Here is a 21,831-nt window from a genome sequence, read left to right on the forward strand (position 1 = left end):
CCCCAAAACGCCCTTCTCCTCCCTTCTTCCTTCATTATTCCATTCTTTCCCTCCCTATTTCTCTCCTCTTCCCTTCACTCAGCACCTTTCCTCTCCCACTTTCCAACCTTTTCTCTTCCTCTCTTCTGTCAGTTCCAGCCCCCTTCTCGACGAGTATTTTCAATTTTTATATCGACAATTTTATTAAGCTTAGGAAAAACTTTTATGCGAAAATGAACAACAGCAACGCCTCGGGTGGAAACAATTACGAGCCAACGGCCATACCACGTTGAGTACACCGCTTCCCGTCCGATCAGCGAAGTTAAGCAACGTTGGGTCTGGTTAGTACTTGGATGGGTGACCGCCTGGGAACACCAGATGCTGTTGGCATCCCTACGTGTCAAGTGGGGTTGGTGGAGGATTAATGCCCCTCCCTGTAAAACAATTAACTCTAAGCCCTTGGCCACCCCGTCTGGGATGCATGGCGTCTGGCAATGAATGAAAAAAAAAATTCGGCTGGCGCACCTTAACTCACTATATCGCCTGGCGTCATTTGGTTTTATGGTTACTACCTAATACCGGTACAGTAAACTATTTCCTCGGTTCAAGAAACCACTGCGCTTGTCACTTAATGTAAGTCAACTAAACGCTGCGCTGCATACAGTGAGTGGATAGTGGACGCCCCCTCCTTCCATCATCATCATCATCATATTAAAACACTCTAATCATCCTACTAAAAAAAAAAAAAAAAAAAAAAAAGCCCAACTTCCAAACAGTAGTTGTTGACAAAACGCTGGGTAATCACAACTTACTTGCAACTTTCCACTGGCCCCTAGTCCCTTCAAAGTAAAACTAACCTGCACATCTTCCAGCCAGCCTACTCAGTCACTGGCTTCGTCACACAAACATCACCATCAGTAAGGTATGATGCCATGATGCCTCAAAAACGCCAGGCACAGCACAGGCCATTCATTCGTTAAATGTTTTTCTTCACCACCACACTGCTTCATTGCAATTTCCTCGTCAAGTTTTCACTGTAGTCATGTGTTTCCACCGTAACCAGCACTGCGTAAGCACACACGCAGTACAATCCCAAAAATATGGTAAATGTGGCAGAGCATATGAAACACCCCACTGAACAGACACGAGTAACTGAGGTAGCCTAATGAACTTGCTGTGCGTCTCGGGACGGCGCCTAACCACGATACACAACCACACATTTTTTTTATTAAGGATACCAAGTGCCTGAAGCACCATCTACTGACTCTCCAATACTCCTAAAAATATCTATAAACATTACCCAAAATACTTAATCAGAAACATATATGGCAAAGGTGGTATATAAGGCAAATTTACCACCTAATCAACTTTGCTACTGTTGGCAGCCTTGATTAGCAGCCCCAACGCTGACCGGGAAGTGAAATGACACGTTGCTATATTTTAATACATATTCTATATTTTATATGCAGTATGTTATCCGACCAGTATCATTATTCACTACATTTCAAGGTAAATTTTGGAACGTAGTGTTTGGTGTTTGTTGCGTTAATTAAATACAGTGGGAAAAATACTGTTCGTCTGAGGTAGTGGTAAGTCTTTTAAAAACGGGATATAAACTCCGACACATTCAAGGAATAACTATTGCTTCCCTCCAGAATTACAAATATGTATTCTGCGTGGTTAAATTCCAGGTGTCCATCCTTCACACAATTTAGTTTGTCTTTAAATATTTTCAGCTGCCGGGATTAGATTATCATGAAATATTTGTGACCACAGAGGAACAAAGAGACTAATGTGATACTAAGCGAAATCATTTGAAAACTGCCTCCAGATTTCACGTTTTTATTTTCTTTTTTATCCCTCTTTCATCAACAGGCAACATTTAAGGCTTATCATCATCATCATCATCATCATTATTATTATTATTATTATTATTATTATTCTCTCTCTCTCTCTCTCTCTCTCTCTCTCTCTCACAGGGCAGATGCAAACAAATACACAGAAAGACATAGAGATAACAGCGCAGACAAGACAGCTTAGCATTATTACAGTTAAAGAAAACAATTGGTCTGCGCACACAAGCACGGACGCACATACACATACATCCAAATTCTCTCTCTCTCTCTCTCTCTCTCTCTCTCTCTCTCTGTCTTATAATTGAATGTTCACAGCAATTTACGGCCCTGGAGATGAAAGAAAACGAAACACCCAGGAATGACTTAATCATAACATACTCGCTGCAAGAATTTACGGCCTGCTAAAGAGAATGGTATATATATTTTCAGTAGTTTGTCTCGAGCTGTGAATTAATATGGCAGTGCTGAAGGAAAAGTTACATAATATTTTCAGGGATAAATGCTCAAGAAGCAATGTGTTTAAATTCTATAAAATCTGGGAGTTTCGACACTAGGGATGAAGAGTACTTTCGTCTCTCGTGTTGGCTTTGGGTGTAATATACATTTTCATTTATCATTCACTGTCCTTATCTCACGTCTCACTTATTTTCCTCTTCCTCTTAACTTATTTATCTTTCTTATTTCGCGTCCTCTGTGTTCCATTCTCCTTCACAGCCCCCGCCCCCTTCTGTGCTTGTACTGTGTATCTGTGCTTGGTGTACCTGGCCCCAGTCACTCTCTCAAGCATGGATCACCAACAGCTACGTGTGTGAATTCATACCACTGATACACAAACGAGTACAATGGAAGGCAAACAGCAAGAGAGATCCATTAGTCCTTTTGAGGCTTCTTGTAACTGGACAAACTATAATAAACCTATACTATGAGTGAAAGACAAGGATAACAGAGCAGGAAGACTACCCTACCCTCCAAACCCTCCAGCCGAGATAGGCAGGAAACAGTAAGAAGAACTACCATACACGCTAACTGGTGGGCCATAGTTAGAGCGATTGGAGCTGCGGTGTTCAGGTCACTAATGTACTCGTTTTGTGATGCGTGTTCCCTGAGACTAGGGTTCGATCCCCATCCAGGCGGACATTTAGCGTGGGTGAAGCGGGTATGTTCTTTCACGTGATTGAATATTTATGAATCCTACAGGCTGCACCGACGGTATACACAGACTTATACATAGCCACTACAACACATTTTTCACATACATCACTCTTCCTACAGACATCTCTTCCCCATTCGTACTTCGCCAACAAAGGGAAGGGTTAATTTTGGTTATTACTCTCCATCCAAGGTGAAGGTTCGATTCTGCAGTGAAACTAATTTGGACTGATATAGAGACAGACACAATAGCTTAATGAAAATACTGAGGGGGATGTGTGATCAGGTCTACAGGAGGGATAAGGGAAAGAAATCTGAAGACATTAAAAAGCACAAACAAAAGAAACAAAACATCCTCCATTCTCTCTCTCTCTCTCTCTCTCTCTCTCACACACACACACACACACACACACATACAATTAAAAGGAATCAACACACGCCAACACTTAATCTTTCGTTCCGCCTTTCACTGCACTGAGACGGAGGGCCGCGGACAACTCGTACTTGGTACCCTATATGGTGTCGGGAGTCAGTGCATTAGAAAGGTTCTTTTTTTTTTTTTTTTTTCCTTCCCACAGAATCATAGTCTAACGGAACGCCTCCCACATATCTTCATCTTACGAATTTCCCATACAGAATCTATAACATCTTTAAGCTCTATGACTCAAATGTACAAACCTTTTCCATCTCCTTCAGTCATCAGATCCTACAAAGCAGTACATTATTATTTTTTTTTATAACAGAACAGAGGAAGGAAAAACAAATGAATAAAAAAAAAAAATCCATACACCAGATTACTGGTGTCCTCTGTTCATAAAATACCTGTAACAGTTAGACTTGAGCAGCTGTAGGCTGAAGTTTGGAGGGAAACAACTCTGGGGAAGCGAGTTCCGGAGAGATGCAGTTCGGGGAATGAAAGAATTCTGATAGGCAGAAGTTCTGCAGTAAGGCTGAGTGACATTCCAGTCATGAGCGGTGCCAGATGCCCGTGTAGCACGAGGGAAGGCATGGAGAGGTGGCACAATGGACGCAACTTCGTCTGAGCATTTGCAAAAAAATATCTGTAAAATAATGCAAGGGAGGCAACATTCCTTCTTACTTGTAGGGGAGGTAGTTTATTTGTAATGGCAGGGTTATTAACAATTCTAACAGCTTTGTTCTGAATTTTGTCTAGTTGTTTTAATGCAACCTCTCCACATCCACTCCACAAGGGTGAGCAATATTCAAGCTGAGAGCGCACATGACTCTTATAAATTATAGCTAACTGCTCGTCAGTGAAGAAGTTACGGACTCTGTACAATAATCCAAGTTTCTTTGAGGCGGTTTTAGCCAGTGATCTGACATGAGAGGTCAAGCTGAGGGCATTGTTGAGACGCCGAGAATTTCAATACTTTTGGAAATGGGAATATCTGTAGCATTGAAGGTAATATACGAATCTGGCAATATCTGTCTATTAGTATATTGTATATATTTAGTTTTACTAGCATGAAATGAGACAAGGTTATTTTGTCCCCATTCACTGATCGTGGATAAGTCTTGATTTAAAGAGATGGCTGTACCGAGTTAAGAGTTAGAGATATCAGACTTTGTAAATGGATGTCTGAGTGTAAATGAACTATGAGGTCTTGAGTCATTTGCATATGAATGGATGGGATTGTGGGTGACAGATAGGAGATCATTAATATGAACGAGGAACAGGGTTGTTGCCAGAACTGGTCCCTGCGGCATGCCAGCGTTAACTGAGTGGAAATTGGAATATACATCATCTACTTTTACTCTTATTTTTCTGTTGCTGAGATATGAGGAAATCAAAGGAACATAAGAGTTTAGTCCATAGCAAGGGAGTTTGGACAACAGGGAACGGTGCCACACTCTGTCGAAAGCATTATAAAAATCCAGGGCTACTGCATGAGTTTCTCCATGTAGGTCAACTGATTGATGCATAGTATGAGTCAGGAGATTGAATATGTCAATGGTGGATCTTTCGTGGCGAAAACCATATTGTCTATCACTAATTAAGTTGTTGGATTCAAGATATTTAACAATGTGCTTATTAATTACAGTTTCAAACACCTTACCAAGAGAAGATGTGACAGCTATTGGTCTGTCATCAGAGGGGTCAGAGGAACTTCCTTTCTTTGGAACTGGGTGGACATTGGCTTCTTTCCATGAATTAGGGAATGAAGAAGTACGTATGCATAGTCTGAATAATTTAGCAAGAACAGAGTCAAGTTCTGGGGAACACTTTATCAAAACAATTGGCGGAATTCCATCTGGGCCCGGAGCTTTTTTGGTAGGTAAATTGTCTAGGATAGATTTCAAGTACTTTATCTGTATTTTAAGTGGAACAATTTCGGGAGAGTCACGTTCTAGTGCTGAGACATTCTGGCTGGCTTCATCTAAGGTAGAATTTCTGGCAAATGTACTGCCAAAGATATCTGCTTTCCCACGCGGGTCATTTGTAATGTTGCCATTACAAACTCAGAAGCACAAACTGTTAACCTTCCTCACAAATATCGTACAATTTCTCGGAGTCCTCCTCTTAAAGTCTCCAGCATATACCTCTCTTACAGATTACAGGACAAACGAAAGATTAGGCCAACCCTCCAAAACCCAGTACGTTAAAAATAATCTGAGGACTTCGAAACTTTTGTAGGATTAAGACTGACTGGAGATTCTTGTAGAGGTCCACAGAGACTTTACACCAAAATCATTCACCAGGGAAGGGGTTGGGGCAACGTTTAATTTATACTGAAGTTTTGAAGTTGATGTACAAGTAAATCAAGTCATATATATCACATAATAAAGTGCGTGTAGCGGGAGATTTGTTCTGGCACTTTTAGGGGCCTGAGTTTATGTCTGCATGGTACTGAGATTTTTCATGCACGGTTCTGTGTATCATCTGAGCTGACCCCATGTACCGCCCAAGATCCTTCACAGTCACCCCTTACTCAACAGGCGCACACGCATACATACATAAATACATTCATACATACATACAGTATACACATACACACATCAAATATACATTTTTTATATTTATTTATTGTTTATTTATCCATCCATCCATCCATCATCCAATCCTACGTTGCCCCATGAGGAGCGTAGGATTTATATACTGTATATTTCTCTGTTTAATTATTTATTCATTTGTACAATATATATGTATTCATTTACTTATTTACAAAATGGCAATGATGAAGGAGAAATGACATAATACTTTCAGCGATAAATGCTCAAGAAGCGATGTGTTTAAATTCTATAAAATCTGGGAGTTTCTACACTAGGGGAGAAGAGTATTTTCGCCTCTCGTGTTGGCTTTGGGTGTATATATATTTTCATGTATCATTCATTGCCCCAATTTTATGTTTCATTTATTTTCTTTTTCCTTTTAACTTATTTACATTTTCTATTTCGCGTCCTCTATGTCCCATTCTCATTCACAGATCCCCTCCCCCTTCTGTGTTTGTACTGTATATCTGTGCTTGATTCCTTTATGTACAGAGACACACATATTTTCTAAAGTTTGACAAACATATAGAGGAAAAATCGAACCATTTGAAACATGCACTAGTAGAGATAGGGTTTTAGCTGTATTTCGCCAGGTGTAAATTTTCTTTAGACAGAAATGGGAAGATATTTGTCTTTGATTGTACCGTCTGTACCTGGCCTCAGACACTCTCAAGCGTGAATCACCATCGGCTACGTGTGTGTATTCATATTACTGATACACAAACGAGTACAAAGAAAGGCAAATAGGAAGAGAGATCCACTGTCCTTTTGAGGCTTCTTGTAACTGGACAAACTATAATTAACCTATTATATGAGTGAAAGACGGGGATAGCAAAGCAGGAAGACTACCCCCACTAACCGAACTCTCCATCCGAAATCGTCAGCAAATATATATAACAACTACCATGCATGCCAACTGGTGGGCCATAGTAAAGAGGAAAATGGAGCTTCTGAGTTCAGGTGGTTAAAGTACCAGTCTCATGATGCGCGTGCCCCGAGGTACGGGTTCGAGCCCACATTTTGGCTGATATTTAAACTGGGTACTGCTGGTATGTCCTTTTACATGCTTGATTATATCCGTGAACCCTGTACAGTACACCGACAGCACATACAGATTCTTATAAACACAGCCACTACAATATCCACTTTTCACACGCATCACTCTTCCTGCAAACATCCTTTCCCGATTCGTATTTCGCTAGTATGGGTAAGGGTTAATTCTGGCTATCACTCATCCTGTGAAGAGGAGGTTCGATCCCGTAGTGGACCTAATATAATCTGATATAAATAAAGATATAGGTAAACGAGCATAAAAGATACATTGGGGGGAATGTGCAGTCGGGTTTACAGTAAGAACAGGGGTGCCAAGGTACAGCAAACCCGTCCCCGGGAGTCATTTTAGTGCTGACGTGTAAACACAACAGGATAATTAGTCAAAGATGACACATCAAATTTAGAGTAAATCGGGTGAAAATTGACGATTTTATCCCCATGTGAAATTTTAGGCCCGACCCACCTGACATTGACTCCCCTACCGCTACCAGGGGGGTGACCCCCCGTGATCAAATGAAGCATGTTATAGGATGCAGATTTGAAAGATGCACCTTTAGGTTTTGGTTTCATGTCGATATGACGAATTTGAATGGAGTTATGGGCAAATAATAATAATAATAATAATAATAATAATAATAATAATAATAATAATACCCATCCCCATTTTCTAACATTTTGAGGCCTACAGCCTGGGCCTTGAAGTTAATCAGGTGATCAGGTCATAGCCCATCATCCCTGTTGTTAGTCAAATTCGCACCAGTAGTTTTCGCGTAAAGTTGTTAACAGACTGACAGACAGACAGACAAACAAACAAACGAAGACAAATCGAGTGAAAACAGTACCCGTCCTCGAGTCCCTCAGGATCGGAGACGGGTAATAAAGAAAAGTAGCCTAAAAACATTAGAAAACACACACACACACACACACACACACACACACACACACACACACACACACACACACAAAGTGTGCTAAGCCGACTCCGTGCCTTCTTTACCCCTGCACAGTTGTTGACTTTACACACGGGTTTCATTCGCCCCTGTGTAGAATACATCTATCATGCTTGGGGAGGCTCCCCACATACAGCTTTTCTCAATAATGCAATAGCGTTACTTATGTATTGAATTCTGACTAACAGTTGATGAATTTATTGATGTCACGGTAATCCTGGCCCGTTAAAAAGATATATCAACACCGTTACATGAGGGAGTGATGGAGTGATGGCAAACTAAGATGTATTTAACTGAAAGTATAAAGTAAAAATTTCAGCATCAACCATCAAATCCTCAGTTAAAACACCTGTCATGATTCTCCAAAAAAAAAACAATGTATAACTCTTCCATTATATTTGAATAAAAGACGACTTACGGTACACACAAGGTGCAGGAGGTAAAGAGGTATCCCGCCTGAACACACAACATGCTAAATACAGTATGATACAAGAGGGTACCGGTATATATAACATCGTGGAGAAGGACGGGCGGAGGCGGAAACAGACACCCACACCCTCACACCCACAGCCACACCCGCACACTCACATACCCTTATCCACACGCACCCACCCATCTACCCCCCACAAACATCCACACCCACATACTTATACCCATACTCACACTCACATCTTTACATCTGGACCTTCACACCTGCCTACACAGCCTCATACCCACACCATCACATCCTCACAGCTACACCCATAACCATACCCACCCACTCACACACATACTAATCTTCTTTTTCACATTCACATCTTTATACACCCACACCTTCACATCCACATCCTAACACCTATCCACAAACTTACCCTCATACCCTTACACTCACATACAAACTCGCAAACCTACCCACCCACACACACACAAACATACATATAAGAGTACATACATTCACACATACACAAGTACATACATACATACACACATATATAACACTAACCTGGGAGAGAGAACGAAATGGCGTGATACTGATAAAAAATGTTTCCATATTCACAACGACATTTATCGAGTTACGACCACCTGATAAGCCTGTACATCCATCACATATATATTAGTTCATTACGCTTCGTCACCTGGAATGGTGGGCGGGGAGAGGAGAAGGTAATGAAGGAGGAAGGTATAAGGAGCTGTGAGAAACACAGCAAACAGGATATGAATGTGGGAAAGGAGGATGAAACAGAGGGAAAGAACGAAAATAATGTGAGATGGATTGGCTAGGAGGGAAAATTTTGGAAGGAGAAAGGAGTTTAAAAAAAAAAAAAAAAAAGGAAGAGGGACGTCTACACGGCAGATGGGGGCTAAGAACGGAAGGAGGGAAAGACGAAGGTAGCATAGTTAATAATGAAGGGGTTCACTTTTAACTAACCAAGGCTCCACTCACCCACTACATCTTCTACGCAATACTTCACGACCAACAGCCATCCAGGTAGCTTGATCCGAATGCCCTTTATTACCAAGGTCAGGGGCGCCTTCTGCTAGCGAAAAAGCCTTAATATGGAGGAGGATCGAACTGGACGAAGGTGGGGGCGCAGTGACGATTTACGGGCTGGGGAATCAGTCAGGTCCGAGATTTGATTAAGATGAGGGTCTAAAGGTATTAAGGCCCTTAGCAGTACTTAATATCGTCATCAACGACGTGGCGAGATGGAGTGAAAGAGTACATACGGGAAGCGGGCATGGAATGGTAGGAGAAAAAGAATAATGGTGAGTGGTGAGAGAAAGATTCTTAAGTGTACACGAGGGAGGGAGGGAAGATTCGTGTGATACTAGAGATTTGTGGACTATTGGAATTTTGAAACCATAACTTTGACTGCATTCTGAGATCACGCGTAAAGCAAGATGGCGACTGAGTGACACTGGAGACGATCGGGGCTGGGGATTCTACAGCACTGTTGCAGGTGTGGTGTGGGAGGAAGGTTACTGTGTGTCAGTCTCCTAAACTGAGCAGCAAGAGACGGCATTAAGAGGGACCCCCAACAACCGGCTGTCTTGTTTGGAGGAGTGTGAGATAACACGTGTGTCATTAGCGGTACAAGGCTGCTTATGTGTTACCGGCGCTTGGGAGTTGTGGTGATCCTGGCGGGTGGCTGATGGTGGTGATGCCTGACTGCTGTGGGGGAGAAGCAGGTGCACTGGCCTGGGGACTGAACACCACCAGTAAGTGTACCTAGTTGTGCTTAATGATCATCGCGTGAAAAGGTTTGAACATACTGTACTTCTGCTCCTCAGTGCACACACACACACACACACACACACACACACACACACACACACACACACACACACAAAACGCACGCGCGTAGAGGGAGAGTAGTTGTGGCTGAGGTTTGTGTGTGTGTGTGTGAGAGAGAGAGAGAGAGAGAGAGAGAGAGACAGACAGACAGACTTAATCTGCTTAACCCCCAGTGAATACGGTACTCGTATTACAGCAATTGCCACTCATGCTCCGTCCATGATGCAATTTCTCTTTCCTGAACCTGACTTCTTATTACTGTGTGTGTGTGTGTGTGTGTGTGTGTGTGTGTGTGTGTGTGTGTGTGTGTGTGTGTGTGTGTGTGTGTGTGTGTGTGTGTGTGTGTGTGTGTGTGTGTGTGTGTGTGTGTGTGTTAGAAGGAATAATTGTAGACAGGACAGTCAAACACCTGTAAAATCACAGCCTGCTTATGGACTCCCAATCTGGGGTCAAACAACATACATGATGCCTAACCAACTTGACTGAACTGTTCCGCAAAATGTTGTGTGAGTGTGACTGGGATAGAGCAGTAGACATCCTTTCTCCGAGATATTCGAAAGGCAATCGACAATGTGCTCATCCTCATTTAATGTCAAAAGTATGAGCACTTGGTATTAACAGGGAGGTTACACTCACGATATAAAACTGGTTAATGGATAGGGCACAGCGAGTTGTGATCAAAGGAATTTCTTGTGATTAGATGTCAGTGACTTATGGAGCTCCACAAGGGTCTGTCCTTGTTCCACTCCTGTTTATTTATTATTTATATCAACAACACACAGTAGATGTTGGCCAGTTAAGTGTGATGTCAATGTTTGCAGAAAGCATCAAACTTGGAGCAAATGTAAGCAGTCTTGAAGAAACGGAAAATTTCTAGGCAAACTTTTATAGCCTAGAGGGGTGGTCTGAGACATGGTAAATGCCATTTAACTTGGAGAAATGCAAGGTGATGCATACTGGCCATGCATATCCCGGGTAGGACTATGCACTTTTGGCGTGAATTCTGAGAATGAGTAATATGGAATTACAAGCAGTAACCCAGAATGTTGCAAACAGTGCATAAATGTATAGAGAAAAGGGCCCAAAAATTCCTAGGCTTCATCCAGAGGCAATTTCGTTAAAGGAATAGAGATTGTTCGTGCACTGTATAACTCATTAATACCGCCGCTTCCGGAGTATGCTGTGCAGTTCACCGTCACTCAGGAAAGACATGGATCGACTTGAAAGAGTTCCTAGAGCTACAAAACTTATTCCATCCATCAGGAGACAATTATCAGGATCGCCTGAGAGCTCTGGGACTGTTTCCTTAAGGAACTCGTAGTCTATGAGATCAGCTTATTGAGGTGTTTAAAATACTGAATGAGTCTGACAAAACTTGACCATAGAAAGTTGCTTAGTCTCAACACGAACTCAACATGCAAGTATGGTTGGAAGCTGGAACTGGAAAGATTTAACACCAGAATTTTTTTTTTCCACATACAAGATTTGTTCCACCTGAAACAGATTTCGTATGGGTGATGTTAATAGCACTACAGTAAAGTAGTTCAAAAGAAACCACGACGGAATCTTATACTAGGTTACTAGAATGAATTCGAACTGGATATGCATTCCCAGACAAGTACGAAGTTATCTCCTCGGCCGCAAGGTCTTCGAGATGCTAACTTTTCCTTGTAACTCCTTATAAGCCCCCTTCCCCAACTCTCTCTATGTATAGTAGTAAATCCATTCATGTCCTCGCTTCCTCTATCTCATTAATTTCTAGTTCATCTACAGCTTTCTCCCTTCACCCTCTTTTCATTAGCTCTCAGATCTGATTATCAGACGCTTGCATCCTATTATAAAGTCGCACAGCCTCAACAACCATATCCAGTAACAACAATCATATGAATTAATGCTAATGGTAAATTATAGGTATACCCGCAGGAGAACTAAGAAGGCAAAAATAGAGTGGACTGAGGCAGGACAGAGGCAGTAAACATGTTTCGTTGTCTGATAATGGCAATGAGTTCACTCTTATGAGCCGGGACTGAGATCAATAAAGTAGGGTACGTTAAGTTCCTCTCGTAATTAAGATCAGTTTTTGCAGGAAGGACAAAGACTTGTGGGACTGACTAAATACTATACTATATACCTAGGCTGCTTCCCCCAAGGAACGGGAGGTAGCCGAGACAGGACGACACACTCTCCATTTACTCATCCATTCAAACACATTCATTCACATCTTAGCCCCAAAGGGGAGAACGGACAGATCCTCACCGCACCACACCGCACAAGGGTCAACTGCGCAATGCAATCAGTGACATCCGCAGCAGGGCGCGACAGCAGAACTGATTTACCCCTGCCACATCATAACAGACCCATCCCCTTACCCGTACCTGACCTGACTAGCTGATCAGACCAAATGCGGGAGAATATCCCCTCAGGGCTGCGTCATCACTTATTCATTCACAATTTCTCTCCATTTATTTCTGTCACGCACAGCCACTCTTCCTTGCTCAACAGACATCCCTCTCGCATCCAGCGCTCTCTTCACACTGTCCATCCATCCTATTCGTGGTCTTCCTCTCAGCTTTACACCTCTCACATCAGATCTAGTTATCTTTTTCACCAATCGCTCATTATCTGACTAAATAACCTAAATAAAAAACGGGCGGCGCAGCTGACGAGTCATGGAAACACTTTGCACTTCCCTTCCCTCTCCTGTCTGCCAAAATATATCTTAGTACGGACAGACTCGATCGTAAGTATGTGGATCAAAGGGCAGAGATGGACCAAGATCACGGGTACAACAGGAATAACAATTATGAGAGAGGATTACTTAGTCAATATTTCACGATAATTTGAGCCAGGGAAGAGATATTAATTTCCTATCTGTCACAGCAGCTTAACCTGTTCATTACGAGAGGTCTGTCCTATGTAGAATAAAATCGTCTGCCAGTGGTAGGAATGAAATATAAATGATGCACTGAATTGTATGAGGATAATGGGGTCTGGTTCTAACCCTTGACTGGTTCTAACCCTTGACTGGTTCTAACCCTTGACCGGTTCTTATCCTTAACTGGTTCTAACCCTTGACTGGCTCTAGCCCTTGACTGGTTCTAACCCCTGATTGGTTCTAACCCTTTACTGGAGGCATACTAAATATAACAAGAAAACGAGACTGCACAGAAAATACTAAACTTTTCCCGCTAACATCTCCCCAATACCAACCACAGGATATAAACTCCAGAAAGTAATTATATTCGGATGGCTGTGTGTTGGCCCCAGATGGTAGACGGTATCACCTCACCGCCTGTGTAATAATCATGTCAATGGAATATTGCACTCTTTATCTGGACTCCGCCCAATCATTGGCTGGGGTATCAGGTTCCAAGGTGGGGATGCCTCTTTACTAGGTGCCGGGAATATCAGGTTCTAACCAATGCAGGGATGTTTCTATACTAAGTGCTGGGAGGAATCAGGTTTCAGGGTAGGGGTGTTTCTTTTCTGGGTGCTGGGAGTTTGTCAGCAATATTATTAATGCAGGAAAGAGCAGAATCACAGCACAATATGTGCTGGGGAGCTGTTCAGTAACATTACAGGTGCAGGGTACAGCAGCACCAAATCACAGTACTATTCTGGCGAGCGGATTTGCACCACTGCTGGGCCAAAAGAGAGCAACATCACAGCCCTATCAGCAACGTAAGCTTACGATGAAGATGGGGTGTCCTGTAACTGAGAATTTTGCAATACCTCTACCAGAGGTTCGGCTCTGGACAAAAAAAAAAAAAAAAGGGGGGGGCAGGGAGAAGTTACAGTAGCCAGTCTGCAGTTGGTACTAGTTAACAGTCTTCAGTAAGACTACTTTACTGGCGTCACAAAACTGACAAGAGGAGGCTTCGTCTGGATAGCATATTCAGTGCGATGGACCCGAGATTTGTATATAGGTCTGTGACTATAACTGCAAACTCGCTGACCAAATACATGCATGCATGCACGCGTGCGTAAGTGCAAGCGTTCAAGAAAGACTAAGTGCATGGTCTTCGGTAATAGCCAACAGGTCTCATCACATCCTTACTTATAGCTTTTAGCCACAATATTTACTTGGGTCCTAGCCCAAAAGTGGAACCGAAGAGTGTGAGCACTGTCACTGCCTGTGGTATTACTTTTGCTAGTGGTATTGGAGGAAGAAAGGTGTTTGGGACCCAGCCAAAAAGAGGGCCTGAGGTGTGAGCTTTGGCAGGCACAATAGTGTTACCTTCGCCAGTGTTAAGGCAAGAAGTGGTAAGTAGAGAACTATGTGAGGGAGTATAAAACAGAGGTCGGGGAAGAAAAGATTATTACTGAGTCGGGACGGTGGCGTTATCTATAAATAAATGCACATCCCATCAGAGAAGTTATTGTGCAACAGACAGCACTTACCACACCTCATGAAACACCTCACACTGCCAATTTCGAGTTGCCACACCACAATCTGCCACACCTAAAAGTGTCACGCCTCAAACTGCCTCATTACACACGCAGCACCTAAATCCTTGAGTTAAGCCATGTGGGGTGGCCACGACATAAACTCCTCCAAGCTTTTGCTACAACCCATCCCCTCTCCCTCACCACAACCCAAGCCTCCCCCCATTTCCTCCCCACACACACTCATCAACACCTGGGCGTCATCATCAACAGCGGGACGTGGGCTGCGTATCATCTGGAAGTGTCTGTAACAGCATATAATGAAGGGAAACGAGGGATGGCCGGTCCTCTGGTGGTAATGGTGTAGAAGTCGAGTATTGTGGATGGGGTCTGTGACTGTATACGTAGAAATCAAACACGGGATGAACTCGGGCGATGATTGAGCAGAAGTGATGATAGGCAGGAAAAAAAGTTTTAAGAACTACTATCCTCCTTCACTATTAACTTTGTCTCCTGTTATTACCCGTATCACTCACTGTTGTGCTGACTGACAGCTATCATTACCGGTGGTCTGGTGCAACATGTGTATAATTAGAAATGGCGTGATGAAAGAGAAACACAAATAATGTCTGAGGAAATAATATTATTAGTTTGAAATGGAAAGAATGAGAAGGAAGGACACTACAGGAATGAATAGACGGCTAACAGAAGTAACGGAACTGCAATGAAGGGAACACTGGGGGAGAGAATCAGAGTAAAGAATGGAAACTGAGATGCCTAAATGGAGGGGAGAAGGAACACAAAGAAAAAAGGAGGGAATGAGAAACGAAGCAAAAACAGAAAAGTTTGGATGGGAGAGTGTTGAAGAAACATAAGAAAGCGCAGGAGAGGACGAAGCAAGAGACAGTGGTAGAGGAAATGAAAATGAAAGATTACAGAATGAAAGTAATTAAGGTACAGGAAAGAGAATAAAGGAAGGAAACATGTAGAGAAGAAAAAATGGGACGCGCGACCTTTATTACGAAAACCTGATATGAGGCTCACGCCATGCACGATAACAGAAACAAGGGTAAATACAAAGAAAGATAAAGAGCAACAAGTGGAAGGATAATTCGAAGAGGAGGACGAAGAGGAGGCCATCATCATCAGTTAATAAAGATATTTATTAACTGTCACTCTCCCTTTTCCAGTGTCAGACCAGCCGCCCTGCCCACTGTTCTCTCCTGAACCTCCATAATTACTTTTGATGCTATACAGACGACGATATACAACAGAATAAAAAGAAAAAAGATAAAAGTAACATGGGTACACACACACACACAGTACATGCGCCCACCACAAAACAAACAGTAACACGAACTGCTGCTCCCATATATAATATACTGGGATGGATGAACACAGAGAGTACAGTACAGTACATAGCCCCACCACAACCCATGCAATAACACCAGCTGTTGCTCCCAGGTTAAGTGTATTCCGTCCCATAATTGTACACCAAGCTAACTGCCATAATGATAAGGTAATGTGACGTTAATACAGTATAATCATAAATGTCGACAAAAACTTTGGTGAGGGGATGAAGGAATTACGGGATGATATGAGGTAATGGTGAACGTCGTGATACAGAGGTACAGGTATATTAAGCCACTAAGACGCTCTCATAACATAACTATAATTAGTAAGAATAAACTACAAGAAGATATTATAGTTCTGCATGAGTTCCATAAAAATGATGAACGAAAAGAAACCTGCTCGCCAGAGGATCAAACAGCGACTTCGTTCAAGGTCAAGGGTAACTTTGGGTCAGTCCAGTCTCAGTTAAAGTAGTTAACCTTGAATGAAGAGTGTTCTCTGTGAATGATACTCCCCCAGCACAGGCTGACGAACCCAGACACATGCCGCAATGTCCTTAATAACGCCCATACACCCCTGCTCCACTACCACCCACTGATGGCGCTCCGAGAGCGACGACACAAACATAGACCACATGGGAACTAGCCAAGACATAGACGAAATAAACGGATCTTGAATTTGGCTCTGTTTTCTTGTTTTTGTTTTTTCTTGGAGGGAACAATCTTGGGGCTTCTGGCCTTTGATTCCTTCTTCCTTACATTAAAAAAAAAAAAAAAAAGATATCCAACGTAAATACATTAGTTCTTGAGGTAATAGGTCCTTCCCAACGACAACCCCGGGAACCCAATCAGAGTTGGTGACCATCTTACTATACTCGGTTCCAGGGAGTCTGACGCACTGATTTTGCCAGCCGAGGACAGGTGGATCTGGTAACACTGGGCGACGTACTCGGGCGGTGATTGGCGGATTTCCGTTGTGTTTGAATGTGCTCCAAAGTGACTTTGTATTTCCACCAAGGCCCTCATTGATTTGTAAGATACCGGATTATATAGATACAAAATAAAGCAATGATACCTTTAATGATAAATATGTGCCTTTTAAATTACTAGAGATAAACCTGAACGACAATACTAACAAAAAGCAAGCAAAGTCGCGACTGAACGCATCCGGACAACTGTTAGCGACTGATTTAAATTCATTTAATTATGTTTGATTTCGTTCACACTGCACGGGGTTTTATTACAGCAGCAGAGTTCAACTATTATTTTCTCATGGAGTTTGCTTTTATCTTACCTTCCTCTTTTCCATCATTAACAAAAATTTGGTTCATTCTATAATGATGTAATCCATTACTTTCCCGGCTCTTTGTCGAGGGGGCAGAGATACATGCTTGAGGATGCATTGTGACCAGTGATAGGGTGTCCGTCTGCATGTCTCTCTTATGACAAAAAAATGTTAGGGAAAATCAAACACCAAACTTATTCATGTAAGAAATAGTTCTACTGAATCTGACTATGAATACAAACAAATGCAGATTTTTAAAGCTACTGTACTGTTACCTATGAAGGTAATGAAAATGTGTATGTACACTATATGTACTGAGAATAGAATAGCATGTATTGACCCCAGTGAGGTGTGTGTGTGTGTGTGTGTGTGTGTGTGTGTGTGTGTGTGTGTGCTTACACAGATCATAATTATTCGAAGCTAAGCTAAGCATATCTAGGGTCAGGGTGTATATGAGCAGATGAGGTAATGAAGGGCATGGTGTAGACTGTAGACTGTAACACTGTGTAGTAGTGGTGGGGAAAACATTCCAGCCTTCACAGGACCTCGGAACCACCTCGCTATGAACGTCTAAATTCCCGCCACAGTCGCTGACTGTTGTCCGGATGCGTTCAGTCGCGACTTTGCTAATTTTTTTTATATAATTGTCGTTCAGGTTTATCTCTAGTAATTTAAAAGGCACATATTTATCATTAAAGATATCATTGCTTTAATTTGTATCTATATAATCCGGTATCTTACAAATCAATGAGGGCCTTGGTGGAAATACAAAGTCACTTTGGAGCACATTCAAACACAACGGAAATCCACCAATCACCGCCCGAGTACGTCGCGCAGTGTTACCAGATCCACCTGTCCTCGGTTGGCAAAATCAGTGCGTCAGACTCCCTGGAACCGAGTATAGACCAACTATTCATAAAACCCAAGGGTATCATCCTACCATATTTTGAACCCATCGGGCCAGCCATGTAAAACGCAACTTGGTACATCATGTGACTGGAGGCTGCAACCTGACAGACTTCCTTGAGGACCCTGTTGTCACCACCACAAAACACTTACCACCAACGCGGTACCACAAACACACACATACACTTCCCTGACTGAGACAAATCCTTCAACCAGCACACATCATATATACCGTTGTATACATATACGTACTCCGCCACTAAACACACACACACACACACACACACACACACACACACAAAGCAGTCCATACTTCACTCGTCCTGTAGATTTCATACAGGAAGCACACTTGGCCAGTTCAGGCTTTCCTTGAATTTCCACTACCGTATACGTATTAGTCATGTGTAGTGCGGAGGATCAGGGTGTCCAGTTGTAAACTCCTACTCTGGATGGCCTACTCAAACGTACTGATTGTAGTTACCTAATCACCCTCTCTGCACGGATCTGGCATTCACTGTATGACTGTCAACAATAAGTGTTAAATATAAGCAAAAAGTGTACTTAATTATCGATTCCCACAAAATCGTAATATTTCAGAGACTATTTCTTACCATCATAATACGAGGCATATCCGAAAGTGAGTGAAATCACGTAGCGATATCAAGGAAAAATGCTTCTCATGAGGAGTTGATTTTTCTTCAATGTTATTGGATTACTGCCTTTTCTCTCCTCATTACAAGAGGCCTTTCGTTATCAAAACCATCAGCTGAAAGCAAAAATGAACCCTAAAAGACGCCATCCAACCGAAAAGCTTAGGCAGGCATGATCATCATACCTACCACCCTCCCTCCAAAAATTTCTTAATGGTCCTACCCTAGCCAGAAGATTATGATGACTTCGGAAATCTGAACTATCCTACTTAGGGTTATAACAGACTAGCTCAGTACCAATCTCACATGCTAGACTAGTTAATTATATACATCGACAAAAATATGACATATATCTGGAACCAACAAATTACCTTAATCCTACTGAAGGGGGGTCTTTCCTAACCTACCCACCCTTCTTGTCCCCTATAACGGCAATAATGTTGGTACAGTAGGGTATGATCGTTGCCAGTACTACCAGCAAAACAGATATCCTGAACTCTCTCTCTCTCTTTCTCTCATATTTAAGGTATTATATGTTTAACTATATTGTGTTTTCATTATGGAATCAGAATATATTTCGTCTAAGGGAAACCCGAAACATTAACGATTTTACTGAATCTTACCGTGTGTGTGTGTGTGGGGAGTCTTTCCCAATGACCTCCACCTACAACTCACATTATCTCTTATTTACTACCGGTACATAAAATCAGTACACTGTGCATCATCATCATCGTAATCATTATCACTCCCTCTCCTCCTCAGTCTGTACACTTAGCATCATCATCATCATCATCATCATCATCATCATCATTATGCCTCCTCCTCCTCCTCCTGGTCCTTCTCTCGCTCGTATCGTCAATGCACAGGCGTCATTTTCAGTTCAGTAAATGTCGCGTGAAAATTAATATATATGTAGGACTTACCTTCACTATCTTTCTCCTTTAATGCTTCTGTCCCTATCTTTCTTTCACCTTTCTTCGCTACTTGCCTCTTCTCTTTTTTTCCCTTTAATTCCTCTTCTACTTCTCTCTCATTCTCATTATCTGTTCTCTAAGCCTCATCAGCACTTACCTGAAAACGAAATAAGTATTACAGATATGAAAAAATATGAGTACAGAAATCGAAAGTAACACGGCAGTACTCTCTCTCTCTCTCTCTCTCTCTCTCTCTCTCTCTCTCTCTCCCAATCAAGGCGGCTTCTCTTTACATCACGCTCATTATTTCAACCCCATACTACCCTCCCGTCCTAGTATAACAACGGAAAGTATGGCATTTTATCTGAAAGCACAACTTCCTCTAGAGAAAAAAACTGACATCATAACTCCAGGACAAGGCCATCTTCTCGTATTTCTCCCTATCACCAGACAATTGTACGTGACCTGGGAGAGATTTTTCGGACTGGAGTGGATAGATATAGGTTCGTATTCTCATCGGTTAAGGAAGCTCCCTAACATTTTTTCCTTGGCGATTTATTTTTGGATACATCTGGTTAACATCCTTTAATGCGTGACCTATGCGAAGTATGGTGATATTCGAAGGGTTTATTTACCACAGGACAGTAACGTGTAATAAACAAAATAAATCGCTTACGAAAAGGTGTTGCGGAGCTTCCTTAACCGCCGAGAATAGGGGCCATAGTCTTCATTAATTACTTCAGAGTTAAGGCGCTCTCTTAAACTAATTATAATCCCCTAACAGCAGCAAAAAATAATATCAATAATAAGGAAATAATATAATATCTTCAGGGTGGGGGGGTATAGGACTTAAGTAAACAGTGAAAAACATGAAAGAATGGTATTGGAAATATATTTAGCAGTAGTGTTTGTATATACATGTGATGTTATTTCTCCCACTGTTCCTGGAGACGAAGGCACTACACATCTGCCTGTGATGGTTCCTCTGGGCCGTTGCCATGTATAAAGATGCATATGTAGACTGGTTGGCTGGGGAGAGAAAGTATACCAGCACAAGTGTGTGTTACTGTACACTGTAAGAATTTAGTTTTCTGTTTTGTATTCTGTTACTTCCAGGTCTCTGTGCAAAATTTGTCTGTGGTGTGTGTGTGTGTGTGTGTGTGTGTGTGTGTGTGTGTGTGTGTGTGTGTGTGTGTGTGTGTGTGTGTGTGTGCATGAATATCTGTAGTTTAGTTTTTTAGCTAGTCACCTACTTATTATAATTATTAACCTATAAAACTTTATCTTTAGCTAAACGTATTTTCTGTATGTCTGCCGTTACTCACACCAAGGCAAAGAAAACCTATGATAGCCGTACCCACCCATGCAGTATTCTAAGAGGAAATAAAAGACAAATATTTACTGGTTAAGTACCCAAGTGAGACCCTTCCTCCTTCCTTTCATATCTACGGCCAATCAGACATGACGCAGGTACGCAGTCGACTGTATCATTTTTACTCTAACTTGGCCGAACAATGCCCTCTCTGCACCTTAAATGCTGAGTTATAACAATAGATTAACACTACAATATGATGTCAGTCACGAAGAAGTGCTGTGGAAAGGATGTAGAGCCACAGTGTTGTCTTCTGTCACTGAGCGGTGTGAAATAAACTGCAAAAGGATGAAAATCGGTCAAGTTAAAGTAAAAGGAGTATGGTATTCTTGCAGTGCGTATTTGTGTGTGAATATATGTACTTATGCATGTAAACATCCCTCAATACACACACCCCAAACAGCCTGGACGCCATCCTTCAAGAAAGTGGGGGGGTGATACACATTATATTCAGCAGTTCCTATGGGTCATATTCCCTCTCTCTCTCTCTCTCTCTCTCTCTCTCTCTCTCTCTCTCACACACACACACACACACACACACACACACACACACACACACACACACACACACACACACACACAAACACACACACACACACTTCAATCTTCATCCCTCACATTTCTTCATTTGACGCAAGTTCTACAGGAAGTCAAGGTAATTTCAATACCTGAACGACAGATCAGATGCTACA

At 42.1% G+C, this 21,831-nt stretch overlaps 1 non-coding gene across 1 annotated transcript; it reads left to right on the top strand.

Annotated features, from left to right (window-relative positions):
- Positions 1-250: 250 nt before the first annotated feature.
- Positions 251-369, top strand: LOC145412692 (5S ribosomal RNA). Its single transcript, XR_013899603.1, has one exon. It is a non-coding gene; the product is annotated as a 5S ribosomal RNA (ribosomal RNA).
- Positions 370-21,831: the final 21,462 nt, after the last annotated feature.

Source organism: Coenobita brevimanus, chromosome 93 (genome assembly GCF_032717465.1).
Source record: "Coenobita brevimanus isolate Jiangsu-jjx chromosome 93, ASM3271746v2, whole genome shotgun sequence".
NCBI lineage: Eukaryota > Metazoa > Arthropoda > Malacostraca > Decapoda > Coenobitidae > Coenobita > Coenobita brevimanus.